Source organism: Pristis pectinata, chromosome 2, assembly GCF_009764475.1.
Source record: "Pristis pectinata isolate sPriPec2 chromosome 2, sPriPec2.1.pri, whole genome shotgun sequence".
Taxonomy (NCBI): Eukaryota; Metazoa; Chordata; class Chondrichthyes; order Rhinopristiformes; family Pristidae; genus Pristis; species Pristis pectinata.
Window position 1 is genome coordinate 97,366,774 of NC_067406.1, and position 15,212 is coordinate 97,381,985.

General features: G+C 42.6%; 1 protein-coding gene across 1 annotated transcript in view; it reads left to right on the plus strand.

Annotated features, from left to right (window-relative positions):
• Positions 1-15,212, plus strand: part of LOC127567418 (uncharacterized) — a 180,158-nt gene that overhangs the window by 81,239 nt on the left and 83,707 nt on the right. The gene's annotated exons all lie outside the window — the stretch shown is intronic.

Genomic DNA, 15,212 nt, shown 5'->3' on the forward strand with positions numbered 1-15,212 from the left:
CAGCAACCATGTCAATCCTGCCCATCTCCATTACAGGTACATCTAATTAATTCATCTACATTAATCCCATTTTCCAGAACTTGGTCTGTAGCCTTTTATGTCCTGGCGATTCAAGTGCTCACCTAGATAATAAATGCTTCAAGTGCTGGGTTTTAGATGTTTCAGAAAGGACAGGGAGGGAGTTGATCAGAGATAGTGTCATGGCTGCAGAAAAGGTGGACGTCATAGAGGGACTGTCTACGGAGTCTGTGGGTGGAGGTTAGGAACAGGAAGGGGTCAATAATTTTACTGGGTTTATTATAGGCCACCCAATGGTAACAGGGATATTGAGGAGCAGATAGGGAAGCAGATCCTAGAAAGGTGTGACAATAACAGAATTGTTGTGATGGGAGATTTTAATTTCCCAAACATTGATTGGCATCTCCAGACAGTGAGGGGTTTAGATGGGGTGGAGTTTGTTAAGTGTGTTCAGGAAGGATTCTTGACACAATAAGCCTATAAGAGGAGAGGCTGTGCTTGATTTGATATTGGGAAATGAACCTGGTCAGGTGTCAGATCTCAGTGGGAGAGCATTTTGGATATAGAATTATGATCACCATCTCCTTTAAAATAGCATTGGAGAGAGATAGGAACAGACGGACTAGAAAGGTGTTTACTTGGAGTAAAGGGAATTGAGACTCTCAGGCAGGAAATTGGGAACAGATGTTCTCAGGGAAAAATATGGAAGAAATGTGGCAAATATTCAGGGGATATTTGGGTGGAATTCTGCATAGGCATGTTCCAATGAGACAGCGGAGTCATGACAGGATATAGGAATTGTGGTGTATGAAGGCTATAATAAATCTAGTCAAAAGGAAAAGAAAAGTTTACAAAAGGTACAGGGAGCTAGGTAATGTTAGAGATCTGGAGGAGTACAAGGCTAAAAGGAAGGAGCTTAAGAAGATTAGGAAAGCCAGAAGGGGACATGAGAAGGCCTTGGCGAGCAGGATTAAGGAAAACAAAGCATTCTACAAGTATGTGAAGAGCAAAAGGATAGGCCCTATTCTTTTGTATCCTATTAAGTGCAGCAGTGGGAAAGTGTGTATGGATCCAGAAGAAATAGCAGAGGTACTTAATGAATACTTACATCAGTATTCACTATGGAAAACGATCTGGGTGATTGTAGTGAGGACTTGCAGCAGACTGAAAAGCTTGAGCATGTAGATATTAGGAAAGAAGAGGTGCTGGAACTTACAGAAAGCATCAAGTTAGATAAGTTGCCAGGACCAGATGAGATGTACCCCAGGTTGCTGTGGGAGGCGAGGGAGGAGATTGTGGAGCCTCTGACGATGATGTTTTCATCATTGATGGAGATGGGAGGTTCCAGAAGATGGGAGTTGGAGGGTTGCAGATACTTTTCCCTTATTCAAGAAAGGGAGTAGAGAGCCCTGGATATTATAGACCAGCGAGTCTTTCCTCAGTGGTTGGTAAACTGATGAAGATCCTGAGGGGCAGGATTTATGAACATTTGGAGGTATAATATGATTAGGAATAGTCAGCATGGCTTTGTCAAGGGCAGGTCCTGCCTTACAAGCCCGATTGAATTTTTTTTTTTTTTTTTTTTGAGGATGTGACTAAACACGATGAAGGGAGAGCAGATGTAGTGTATATGATTTCAGCAAGGCATTTGATAAGGTACCCCATGCAAGGCTTATTGAGAAAGTGAGGCATGGGATCCAAGGGGACATTGCAATGTGGATCCAGAACTGGCTGGCCCACAGAAGGCAAAGAGTGGTTGAAGGGTTGTATTCTGCATGGAGGTCAGTGACCAGTGTTGTACCTCAGGGATCTGTTCTGGGACCCTTACTGTGATTTTTTTAATAAATGACCTGGATGAGGAAGTGGAGGGATGGGTTAGTAAGTTTGTGGATGACACAGGTTGGATGTGTTGTGGATAGTATAGAGGGCTGTCAGAGGTTACAGCAGGACATAGATAGGATGCAAAGTTGGGCTGAGAAGTGGCAGATGCAGTTAACCCAGATAAGTGTGAAGTGGTTCACTTTGGTAGGTCAAATATGATGGCAGAATATAATATTAATGGTAGGACTCCTGGCAGTGTGGAGGATCAGAGGGATCTTGGGGTCCAAGTCTATAGGATGCTCAAAGCAACTGCACAGGTTGACTGTGGTTAAGGCAGCTTATAGTGTATTGTCCTTCATCAATCGTGGAATTGAACTTAGGAGCCAAGAGGTATTGTTGCAGCTATATAGGACGCTGGTCAGACCCTACTTGGAGTACTGTGCTCAGTTCTGGTCACCTCACTACAGGAAGGATGTGAAAGCCATAGAAAGAGTGCAGAGATTTACAAGGATGCTGCCTGGATAGGGGAGCATGCCTTATGAAAGCAGGTTGAGGGAACTGTGCCTTTTCTCCTTGGAGCAACAGAGGATGAGTGGGGACCTGATAGAGATGTACAAGATGATGAGAGGCATTGATCGGGTAGATAGAGGCTTCCCCCCCCCCCCCCCCAAGGCTGAAATGGTTGCCACAAGAGGACATAGGTTTAAGGTGCTGGGGAGTAGGTATAGAGATGTTAGGGGTAAGTTTTTTTTTATATATACTCAGAGTGGTGAGTGCGTGGAATGGTCTACCAGCAACAGTGGTGGAAGCAGATATGATAGGACTTTTAAGAGACTTTTGGATAAGTACATGGAGTGAGGAAAAAATAGAGGGCTATAGGTAAGCCTAGTAATTTCTAAGGTAGGGACATGGTCGGCACAGCTTTGTGGGCTGAAGGGCCTGAATTGTGCTGTAGGTTTTCTATGTCCTTGCCTCTACCACTCATGTATGCAATGCATATATGATTCCAACCACTCTCTGGGTGAAATAATTATTCCTCAGATCTCCTCTAAACTTCCAATCCCTTATCTTAAACCTATGCTTTCTACACTTTGACACCTCTACTATGGGAAGAAGTTTCTTACCATCTGCCCATCTATGCCCCTCAATCTTGTGTACCTTAATCAGGTCATGGAGTCATAGCACAGAAATAGGCCCTTTGGTCCATGCAGGCCATCAAGCACCCATTTACACTGATATACTTATCTACACTAGGGGCAATTTACAGTGGCCAATTAACCTGCCAACCTACACATCTTTGGGATGTGGGAGGAAACAGCCTCACCTCTGCCTCCTCCTGTAAAGAAAACAATCCTAGCCTACCTAGTCTCTCCTCAATAATTCCATTCCAGGCACTATGTTGGTGAATCTCCTGTGCACCACCTCCAGCATAGTCATATCCTTCCTGAACTGTGGCAACCAGAAATGCATAACATACTCCAGCCTAACCAATGTTTTATAAACATGTATCATGATCTGCCTGCTCTTTTATTCCATGCTCCTGCTAATGAAGCAAGGTATCTTGTATGCCTTCTTAACCACCTTGTAAACCTGTGCTGCCACCTTCAAAGTTCCTTAGATTTAAACATCAAGGTCCCTCTATTCCTTAGGTCCTACCAATAATTGTGTATATCATAGCATTATTAGTCCTCCCAAAATGCAGCACTTCACATTTATCAGGATTAGTTTCCATCTGCCATTTCTCTGCCCACCTTCCAAATCAACCCCACTATCAACCACACCAATTACTGTTCTCCCTCAGGTTATGTATCTTTGCTTATCCACATTGAACAATACTTGGCAGAAGCAAAATAATTCATATTTCAAAATGTGGGCCAAGAGCAAAAAGTGTATCCTGAATGGGGAGCTTCAATGCCCACCATCTGACATGACTTGAAGCATTACCACAACTGAAGCTCATGGAATGTAAAGGACATGGCTGCCACACTGAACCTGAAGTAGGTGATGAAATACAAAGGCTATTTCTACTTGACGTTGTCATCTTCAACAATCTCGCTGTTGCTTATGTACCTGTTCCTGATACCATTGGTAGAGCGACAAGTTCTACTTTAAGGGACAACCATCATACTAGATGTAATAGAACAAATCCATCTGACTACTCTATACTGGGCATCCATGACAGCACAAACTAACCTCATGGCCTGGCATATCCCTCACTGTCTCATTATTACTGAAGCAGTGGACTCCCCCCTCCCCACAGACTATACAGCGGGGTATCACCAAGCCTATCTAAAATGAGACAAAGATGCAACAACAGTAGCAATGCAATAGACAGAATTAAGCAAATTCCACATCCTATGGATCAAATCAAAGGTGCCACACTAGTTATGAACAATTTCACTGCTAATAGATGGAGGAAGCTCATGAGTGTTAAAGAAAAAGCTGCAGCCATCTTCAGTATTGTTTAAAAAAATCTGCTTCCACCTTGAGATCCCCAATATCAGAAAAGTCACTCTTCAGCTAATTGGATTCACCCCATGTTATACAGAGAACATTGGATAAAACAATGTCAAAGGGACCAGACAACATCCAATTGGCTGGGGGAAGTGGAGAAAGGGGGAAAAGAACCCGGGGGGAGGGTTACCTATAATTGGAAAACTCAATGTTCATGGTTCGTAGTTGTAGTTTGTCAAGGTCAGTCATTCCAGCCAAAAAATATCACAACAGGAATTTCTCAAGCAGTGTCCTTGATCCAACCAACATACTTGCTTCATCACAGAGAAGTAGGAAAGTTTGCTGATTGTTCAGCATCCAGTTCCATTTGCAGCTCCCTTAATTCATGCCTACATGCAGCAAACATTAATGAAAGGGTTGAGAAAAGGCAAACATTTGGACCACACAAGTGCTAGGCTTCAGCAAGAAAGATAAAAGCAGAAAGTGCTAAAAATATTCCACAGATCAGGCAGCATTCTGTGGAGGAAGAAACAGTTGCCATTTCAGGTCAATGATCCTTCTCTTGAAGAGCCTTTGACTGAAATGCCAACTCAGTTTCACTCTCCACTATAATGCTGCCTGAAAAAAAAAACACTGCTGGGCTTTCTATTTTTAATTCACATTTCTGGCATCAGCAGTTTCCAACAAGGAAACCAAACTTCAAGTTATCATTGACTTGTTCAATGAAGCAGAGAAGATAGGGGCTACACTCAATGTCTTCAAAATAGAGGTTCTTGTCCATCCTGCCCCACTGTAGAGCATTACCTCTTATTAATGAAGATTCACAGCTTGACCTTGAAATATGTTGATTGTTTCCTATATCTTGGGAGCCACCTCTCAAAGGAAGACATCAATGATGAATTTTAGCACCATCTATCAACATAATATTTGGTCAACTGAGGAAAAGGTTGTTTGAAGATCAAACGTAGCAAAAACCTGAGTTTTACCAAAAAGCAGTGATCCCTGCCCTCTGTATGCTTCTGAGACTTGGAGTCTCTAGAGCTGAAATACCACCAACATCCTCAATCCCAAGGGACTGCCTAAGAAGCATTCCCCTGTAGAACTAGGACACATCCTGGTTTATGATGTTATAATAACTGATCCCACTGTCTACAAGGATGCATTATGGAGTTTGAGAGAGGAGGTTGGTAAGGAGGTCCAGACAGCTTTAAATTTCCCAGTGACTACCATCTCCTGCAGGGTTATCTAATCCAATGTTTGTTGTGGGAAGATTCCAGCTCTGACATTTGTTTAAACATTAACACCCACTTAAATATTACTACAACATGGTATCATTGTATTGACCACATGAACTACAAACTAGAGGACAATTAGTATCCTTGAGGCCAGAGAGCCTTCAGAAGAGATGATTAAAGAAAAATTGGGAAGAGAGAAACAGCCTTAGTGGATATGAATGTTTCTGCAGTTATTTCAAGTACAAATTGTTCTGTTCAAAAATAAGTATCCTCCACTGTGGACATCACTTTTACAGTGAAACATGTCTTTGAACTCTTGCTTGCACTATATTTAGCAGTTGCCTATGAACAGATGCTAGAGATTGTTCTCACTCTATTGGTTGGGCACTGTTCTTTCAATAATTAATCATACTCCTCCCCTCACTTCCACCATTGCTTAAGCCAAGAGGTTATGCAAGTAACTGATTCTTAGAATCTTTGCACCTGGTGCATAGAAGTATCACAGAATGAACATGAGATCACTTTTTTTTTATACAACTTTTGCTTCCTTCCTATCCCATGCTTAGCTGTGTTGTCCTTCCTCCACCTTTTGCCTTGTCTTACCAAAGCCTTTTCGTTTCTGAAGTTATGAATTCTCACATTTAAGTGGGTAGTGGAAGCAGGTGCTCTCACAACATTTAAGTATCTAGATGAGCACTTGAATTGCCAATGCACAGAAGGCTATGGACCAAGTGCTGGTCAATGGAATTAGTTTAGATGAGTAATTGACAGCCAGCATGGACATAGTCAGCCAAAGGCTCTGTTTCAGTTCTGTAAGACTCTATGACAATGAATAAGGCAATTCAGCCCATCATGAAATAGGTGGGGGGGGGATGGGATTGATGGGATTGCCCTGGAATCTCATCCCCCCCTTCTTATTTCCCTATTCTCTCTCACATCCATCAATTCATCCTGATTCTTCTACCATCCACCAACACATGGGGTAATTTACAGAAGCCAATTAACCTACCAAGATTTCTTTATTAGTTACATGTACATCAAAACACAGTGAAATGCATCTTTTGCAGAGACTGTTCTGGGAGCAGCCCTCAAGTGTGGCCATGCTTCTGGCACTGACATAACATGCCCACAACTTCCCAACCCATACGTCTTGGGGAGGACGTACAAATTCCTTACAGACAACGGCCAGAATTGAACCAGGGTCGCTGCTGCTGTAATAGCATTATGCTAACTACTGCACTACCATGCCGCCCACACTTGCACATCTTTGGGACGTGGGAGGAAACCGGCATGGTGTCAGGCAGAGCATGCAAAATCCATACAGACAGCACCAGAGATAAGGATCAAACCCATGTCACTGGAACTCAAGTCATTTTCTCCATTTCCTGTGCTACTGGGCTATCTTGTGGAAACACAAAAACAGTATGGTATAGATTTGCTAAATAACTTCTTGAGTAAGAAAAATTACCAAATTAAATGACCTTTTTTTGACTGGGACGAACAAGTTTAAGGGAGGAAGAATAATATATTTCCAAATTTTGAGAAAAGTGTTAGATATTGGACTTGAATTGGTAACTTAAATTTAGAATTATCATCAAAAAAAATTGAAGTTGGAAGTATAATTTACATGCTGTTTTCATGACTGCACAGTAGCAAAGCAGTTAGTGTAATGCTTTTACAGCACCAGCAACCCAGGTTCAATTCCAGCTGCCGTCTGTAAGGAATTTGTACATTCTCCCCAAGTCTGCGTTGGTTTCCTCTGGGTACTCCAGTTTCTTCCCACATTTCAAAGGTGTACAGGTAGGTTAACATGGGTTTAAATGGGCAGCATGGACTAGTTGGGCCAGAAGGGCCTGAAACCATGCTGTATAAATAAAGTTTAAAGTTTACTAAACTGTGGAAGATTTTACTCACAAATGGTATTGCAACAAAGTCTCTAACAAAATTTGAAAGACTTGGAAAAAGAAGAAAATGAAAAGATAAAGAAAGATTAAGGAACAGGGTAAATGGCTTGTGCAGAGGCACAACAATCTCATTCTGTTGTCTAACTCCAAATGCTATCCTTTCAACAGCAAGAAAAGGTCTTGATTAAGTGGATGTCCCTACTCCTGAGAAGGAGATTTAATTTTATTTATAGCGTGGTAACAGGCCCTTCTGAGACAATGAGTCCACACCACCCATTTTAAACCCCAAATTAAACCTACCTGTACGTCTTTGCAATGTGGGAGGAAACTGGAGCACCTGGAGGATACCCACACAGACATGGGAGAACGTACAAACTCCTTACAGACAGCGACGGGAATCAAACACCGATCACTGGCGCTGTAATAGTGTTGCGCTAACTGCTACGCTACTGTGCCACCCACACTTAATTATTAAATGATTAAAGATGTGTAATCTTCAAATGGATCTGTAGACCTTATATTTTCAATCTTAGACCAGATTTCCTTTCTCCCCATAGCAATAGTAAACATCTAATCTCTTTTCAGCCTCTCTAGTTAGGAAAAAAATATTGGAAAGAAAATTGCAAAGAAATAGAGAGATTTAAATAATAGTGACTTCAATTATTTAAAATTCCAGTGTGAAAGTCTTCTTTTATGTCTAGGTACTAATTTGTGTCACAACACACTTTTATCAACCATAAAATAGTTATTTTCTTTGTCCTTTTTTCCCTTAGTCCATTTTTGTACTTCTGATGTAAATAACATGCAAGGGGTGGTTCATTGACCTGTCACAGGATTTACAGTAAAATTCAAATATGTCTGTGTTTTATGCTGCTATTTATTTTCTTCTAGTCTTTAGCATGGGTAAATCATGGCAAAGTTGCACAAGTTGAAGTGTGTGAAGAAGATTAAGTAGATTTTATTTTGCTAGATCAAATGCAGTTAGTTTGACTGGTTGTTGAATTGCAAGTTAGGGAGCACATATTTAGGATTATTGTTAAATCAAAGGGAAAGTGGAACAATTGTTTTCAGTTATTGAAAGGTGATACACATTGAGTACTCAAGTGAGAGCATTCATTAGAATGTTCTATAAACCATCTATGAATTGTGGCACAAGTCCAAACTGGGCAAATAAACAGACCAATTACTGAAGTTGGTGTTTGCTAATAATGAGGATAGAGGATAATGGTACAATGTTCTTATTGACATAGGCTTATAATTAAAATCCATGGAAGTCTTACTTTCTTTGAAATACCCTGAGTACTATATTCTCCTTAGAGCTTACAAACAATAAACCTTTCTAAGAAGAGGAAATATTTCCACTAAATGAATGTTGTGATGACATACAGGGATAGAAATCTTAAGCTATAAACATTATCCTAGAAATTAAGTTTGCCCTTTTCAATGCTGATAAGCAAAAACAGAATGCTGGAAGGACTCAGTGAATCAAGCAGCATCTGTGGATGCAAAAGGTGAAAGTCAACATTTCAGGTCAAGATACTGCAGGGGGTCTCAGTACCCAAGATGTGGCCTCCTTTACGTTGGTGAAGCCAAGCATAGGTGATGTAACTGTTTTGCGAAGCACCTCTGCTCTGTCCACAATGGCCATCTCAAGCTTCCAGTTGCATGCAATTTTAACTCTCCTTCCCACTCCCACACCAATCTACAGAGAGGCCAAATGCAAATTGGAAGATCCCTCAACTTCTTTTTCAATTCCTCCCACTTTCTACACTCACATAGGCCATAGCTGTTCCTGACCTTTTGTTGGATACAGGTCACAGTCCTTGTTTGAAACCTATCCTGGCACACACCTTCTGTCTTTCTCTGCTGCACTGATGTTTCCTGCACTCATGCAGAATTCATCAGTTTCATCACCTTCACCACCAACTTCCACCCTGCCCTCAAATTCACCTGGACATCTTTAACACTTCTTCCTAGTTTGGACCTCTGCCTCAATCTCAGGAGACAGACTGAACTGGACTGCTGTAATAGTGTTACACTAACTGCTATGCAACCATGCAGTCATGAAAACAGCATGACAATTATACTTGCAACTTCCCTTCAATTCTTTTTGATGATAATTCAAAATTTAAGTTACCAAGTCCAATATCTGACATTTTTCTCAAAATTTGGAAATTAGACTTCCTCCCTTAAACTTGTTCATCCCAGTCAAAAAACGTAGTTTAATTTGGTACACTGACATCTTTTGCAAACCCACCAACTCCCACAGCTATCTTGTCCATACCACCTCCCTGTAAGGAGGCCATAATCGATTGGAAGAGTAAGCTGGCTGGAGGGACGGCAGAGGAGAAATGGAAGGAATTTCTACAGGAAATAAGGAAATTGCAGGATAGATATATTCCAAGAAAAAAAGGTTTTTAATGGAAAAAAGGCACAAATGTGGATAACGAGAGAGGTGAAGGCTAAAATAAAAGCAAAAGGGGCGGCGTACAAAGCAGCAAAAATTAGTGGGAAAACAGAAGACTGGGAAGCTTTTAAAAACCTGCAAAGAGAAACTAAAGGTCATTAGGAAAGAATTATGAAAGGAAGTTGGCGGATAACATTCGAAAGGATACTAAGTTTTTTTTTAAATACATAAGGTGTAAAAGAGACACGGGTTGATATAGGACCAATTGATAACGGTGCAGGAGCTATTATAATGGACGAGAGAGAGATGGAAGAGGAATTGAATGAATATTTTGCATCGGTCTTCACCGTGGAGGACCACAGCAATGTGCCGGTTAGTCAGGAGTCTCACGAAATGGAATTGAGTTCAGTTAAGATTGCTAGGGAGAAGGTGCTAGGAAAACTAAATGGACTAAAGACTGATAAGTCTCCCGGACCAGATGAGGTGCATCCCCGGGTTCTGAAGGAGGTAGCTTTAGAGATAGCGGAGGCATTGGCGATAATTTTCCAGAAATCGAAAGATTCCAGTGTGGTTCCGGAGGACTGGAGGGTCACAAATGTAGTTCCGTTGTATAAGAAAGGTGGGAGGCAGCATAAAGGAAATTACAGACCTATTAGTCTGACGTCAGTGGTGGGAAAGTTATTGGAATCTATCCTCAAGGATGGGGTTACAGAATACCTAGAGGCGCAAGGCAAGATAGGTCCTAGCCAACATGGTTTTGTGAAGGGAAGATCCTGCCTGACCAACCTATTGGAGTTTTTTTGAAGAAATCATAGGTAGGGTGGATAAGGGAGAGGCGGTAGATGTTGTGTATTTAGACTTTCAAAAGGCACCTCACAAGAGACTGATTAATAAGATGAGAGGTCATGGAATTACAGGTAGGATAACAGAATGGGTGGAGCATTGGCTGGTTGACAGGAAGCAAAGAGTGGAAATAAAAGGATCTCGTTCTGGTTGGTTACTGGTTACTAGTGATGTGCCGCAGGGGTCGGTGTTGGGACCGCTCCTTTTTACCTTGTACATTAACGATTTGGATGATGGAATAAATGGTTTCGTGGCTAAGTTTGCGGATGACACCAAGATAGGGGGAGGAGTAGGGAGTATTGAGGAGATAGGAAGGTTGCAGAGGGACCTAGACAGTTCAGGAGAATGGGCAAGGAAATAGCAGATGAGATTCAATGTAGAGAAATGTGCAGTTGTACACTTTGGAAGCAGAAATAAGTGGGCAGATTATTATCTAGAAGGAGAGAAAATCCAAAGCACGGAAGTACAAAGGGACTTGGGGGTACTCGTGCAGGATACCTTAAAGGTTAACCACCAGGTCGGATCGGTGGTAAAGAAAGCGAATGCTATGTTGGCAATCATTTCAAGAGGTATAGTGTATAAAAGTAAGGAAGTGTTGATGAGGCTCTACGGGGCACTAGTGAGGCCTCGTTTGGAATATTGTGTGCAGTTTTGGGCCCCACATCTTAGGAAGGATGTGTTGACATTGGAGAGGGTTCAAAGGAGATTTATGAGGATGATTCCAGGATATGAAAGGGGCTTAAGTATGAGGAGCGTTTGTCGGCTCTTGGACTGTACTCACTGGAGTACAGAAGAATGAGAGGGGAACCTCATAGCAACATTTAAAATATTGATAGGAAAAGGACAGAGTGAATGTGGCTAGGCTGTTTTCCTTGGTGGGTAAGTCCAGGACCAGAGGGCACAATCTTAGAATTAGAGGGTACAGTTTCAAAACAGATGAGGAAAAATTTCTTTAGCCAGAGGGTGGTGAATTTGTGGAACTCCTTGCCACGTACAGCAGATAGATAGATATCTAAATAGTCAGGATATCAAGGGATATGGGGATAAGGCCAGTAATTGGGATTAGAATAGTTTTTTTTCTTCTTCCCCCATTCCCCATTTCTATTTCCCTTTCCTTGGAGCAGACTCGATGGGCCGAATGGCCTGTGTCTGCTCCCATTGTCTTGTGAATCCCTTTTTCTCAATTTCTCCATCTCTGCTGCATCTATTCCCAAGGGAGGCCTCCTGCTCTAGAGCTTCAGAAATGTCCTTCTCCTCGCAGAAGCTTGGCTTCCCTTTGGTCAGAGTTGATGAAGCCCTTAAATGTATTCCCTCCACTTCCCCCATGCCCCGGGCTTCCTCCCCCCCCACCCCCCCACCCTATCCCAGGCAGAACAGCAATAGACATTCCTTGGTCCTTACCTTTCACCCTACCAGTCTCTGCAGCCAACACATCAACCTCTGCCATTTCTGCCAGCTCCAATGTGATTGCACCACTAGTCATCTCTTCTGCTCAGCTAGCCCACCTTTGTTTTCAGCAGGGATTGCTGATTTCTTGGTCCACTCATCTTCCCCCCACTCACCCCTGCCTGTCCCCAGCACATTCCCCTGCAAATATAGGAGGTGTAACACCTGCCCCTTCCTATTCCCTCACCACCCTCCAGGGGGAGAAAGAGCCCTTCAGACTGAGGCAGAGATTCACTTGTACCTCTCCCAACCTGGTCTACTGCATTTGGTGATCACAATCTGCTCTCCTCTACATTGGAGAAACTGAGCCTAGACCAGGTAACCATTTTGCAAAACACATGCAAAAAATTCTGCAGATGCTGGAATCTGGAGCAATATACAAAAGAGTGCTGGGGAACTCAGCAGGTCCGGCAGCATCCATGGAGGGAAATAAACAGTCAACATAGAGCTGAGACCCTTCATCAGGACTGGAAAGGAGGAGAGCAGAAGCCACAATAAGGTGGGAGGAGGGGGAGGAACACATGCAGGCAGGTGATAGGCGAGTTCAGATGAGAAGGGGAAGGCAGGTGGGGGAAGATGTAATAAACTGAGAGGTGATAGGTAGAAGAGGTAAAGGGCTGAAGAATCCAGCAAAGCAGCTGTGCTGTCCACAACAGCCATCTTGAGCTTCCAGTTGCATGGCATTTTAACTCTTTTCCATTACCACATTGACTTGTCTGTCCTCAGCCTTCTCCATTGCTACTGAGAGGCCAAATGCAAATTGGAAGAACAGCAGCTCATTCTGCTTAGATAGTTTACAACCTAGTGGTATGAAGTGAATTTTCCAATTTTAGGTCCCCCCCCCCCCCCCCACTCCCAATGCTCCCCTCCGACATACATTGTCCATCTTCTTTTCCTCTCCCTGTGTTCATCCCTCCATTTCCCTCCCCCCACTTTTTATTGATTAGTTGTATGTACATCAAAACAGTGAAATGCATCTTTTTGCATTACTGAGAATGTGCTGGGGGCAGCCTGCATGTGTTGCCACTCTTCCAGCACCAACATAGCATGCCCACAACTCAACCTGAGAATTTTTGAAATGTGGGAGGATACCGAGCACCCAGAGGAAACCCATGCAGACATGGGGAGAACATACAAACTCATTACAGACAGTGGTGGAATTGAACCTGGGGTCGCTGGCGCTTTAAATTGTTTTGCTAACCATTACACTACTGTGCTGCCTATCATCCCCTCCCCACCTATCACCTCCCAGCCTCAGTCCAACTCCCCTTCATACACTGTATATTGGCAATCTTTCCTGTTCCCTCACATGCAGGGTCTCGACCTGAAACATTGACTTACACCTTTTGCCTCCACAGATGCTGTTTAACCCACTGAATTCTCCTAGTATTCTCCATTTATTCTGGATTCCAGCATCTACAGTCTCTTGTCCTTATACTTATCATAGAGTTATACAGCACAGTAATAGGCTCTTCAGCCCAATTGGTCCATGCCTACCAAATGCCCATCCAAGCTAGTCCTATTTGCCCACTTCTGACCCATATCCTTCTAAACCTTTCCAATCCATGACCCTGTCCAAATGTCTTAAATGTTATTGTACCTGCCTCAACCACTTCTGGCAGCTCATTTCATATACTTCTGTTTAAAAGCAGCCCTCAAGTTCCTATTAAATCTTTTGCTTCTCACCTTAACTTATGCCCTCTAGTTCTTTATTCCCCAACCCTAGGAAAGAGACTGAATACATTCATCCTATGAATGCTCCTCATGATTTTATACACCTCTAAGATCACCTATCAGCCTCCCATGCTCCAGGGAAAAAAATCCTAGCCTGTTGAACCTCTCCCTATAACAGTCCCTCTAGTCCTGGCAACATCCAGGTAAATCTTTTCTGCATATTTTCCAGTTTAATAACATCCTTCTTAGAGTATTATGTACAGTTTTGGTCATCCTGCTATAAGTGCAGCCTCACCAGCATCCTATGCAATTGCAACACAACCTCTCAACTTCTATGCTCTGTGCCCCGACTGAAGACCAGCCAAAAGCCTTACCTATGACGCCACTTTCAGGGAACCATGAATGTGAACTCCTAAGATCTCCCAGGACCCTACCATTTACTGTGAAAGTCCAACCTTGATTTGGTTTTCCAGAATGCAGCACCTCACACTTATCTGAATTAAACTCCATTTGCCATTCCCCTGTTCACTTAGCTAGCTGATGAACATCCCCGTCATTCATGGTAACCATCTTCATGGTCTATGATCCCATGTATTTGTGTCATCTGCAAACTTACTAATCATGCCTTGTACATTCTCATCCAAATTGTTGATGTCGATGAGAACAATGAGCCCAGCACCAACCCAGAGGCACACCACTAGTCGTAGGCCTCCACTCTGGAAAAACAACCTTCCACCATCACCCTCTGCTTTCTACCATCAAACTAGTTGTGTATCTAATTAGCCAGTTCCCCTGGATTCCATGCAATCTAACTTCCAGAGCAGCCAACCATGTAGAACTTTATCAAAGGCCATACTGAAGTCCACATACACCATGTCAACCTCATTAACCTTCTTGGTTAGTTTATTAAAAAATTAATTCAAGTTCATAAAACATGATCTCCCATGCTCAAAGCTCATCAACCCATCTTTCCAGGTGCACGTACATCTTCCCCCTCAGAATCCTCTCCATTAACTTACCTGCCTCAGATGTTAGGCTTACTGGTCTATGATTTCCAGGTTTTTCTTTGCAGCTCTTCTTTAAAAAAAGGCAGAATATTCACCATCCTCTAGTCTTCCTGCACCTCATCCATGGCTAATGATGATAGAAATATCTCAGTCAGGGCTCCTGCAATTTCTCTTCTAGCCTCCCAGTGTTCTTGGATATACCAGGTCAGGCCTGGAGATTTGTCTACCTTCATGCCTTTAAAGACATCCAGTACCTCCCCTACTGTAATGCAGACTATCCCCAAGACAGCACCATTAACTTTCCTTGTAAGATATTAAGATATTTGTTTATTAGTCACATGTACATCAAAACACAGTGAAATGCATCTTTGTGTTACTGAGAATGTGCTGGGGCAGCCCACAA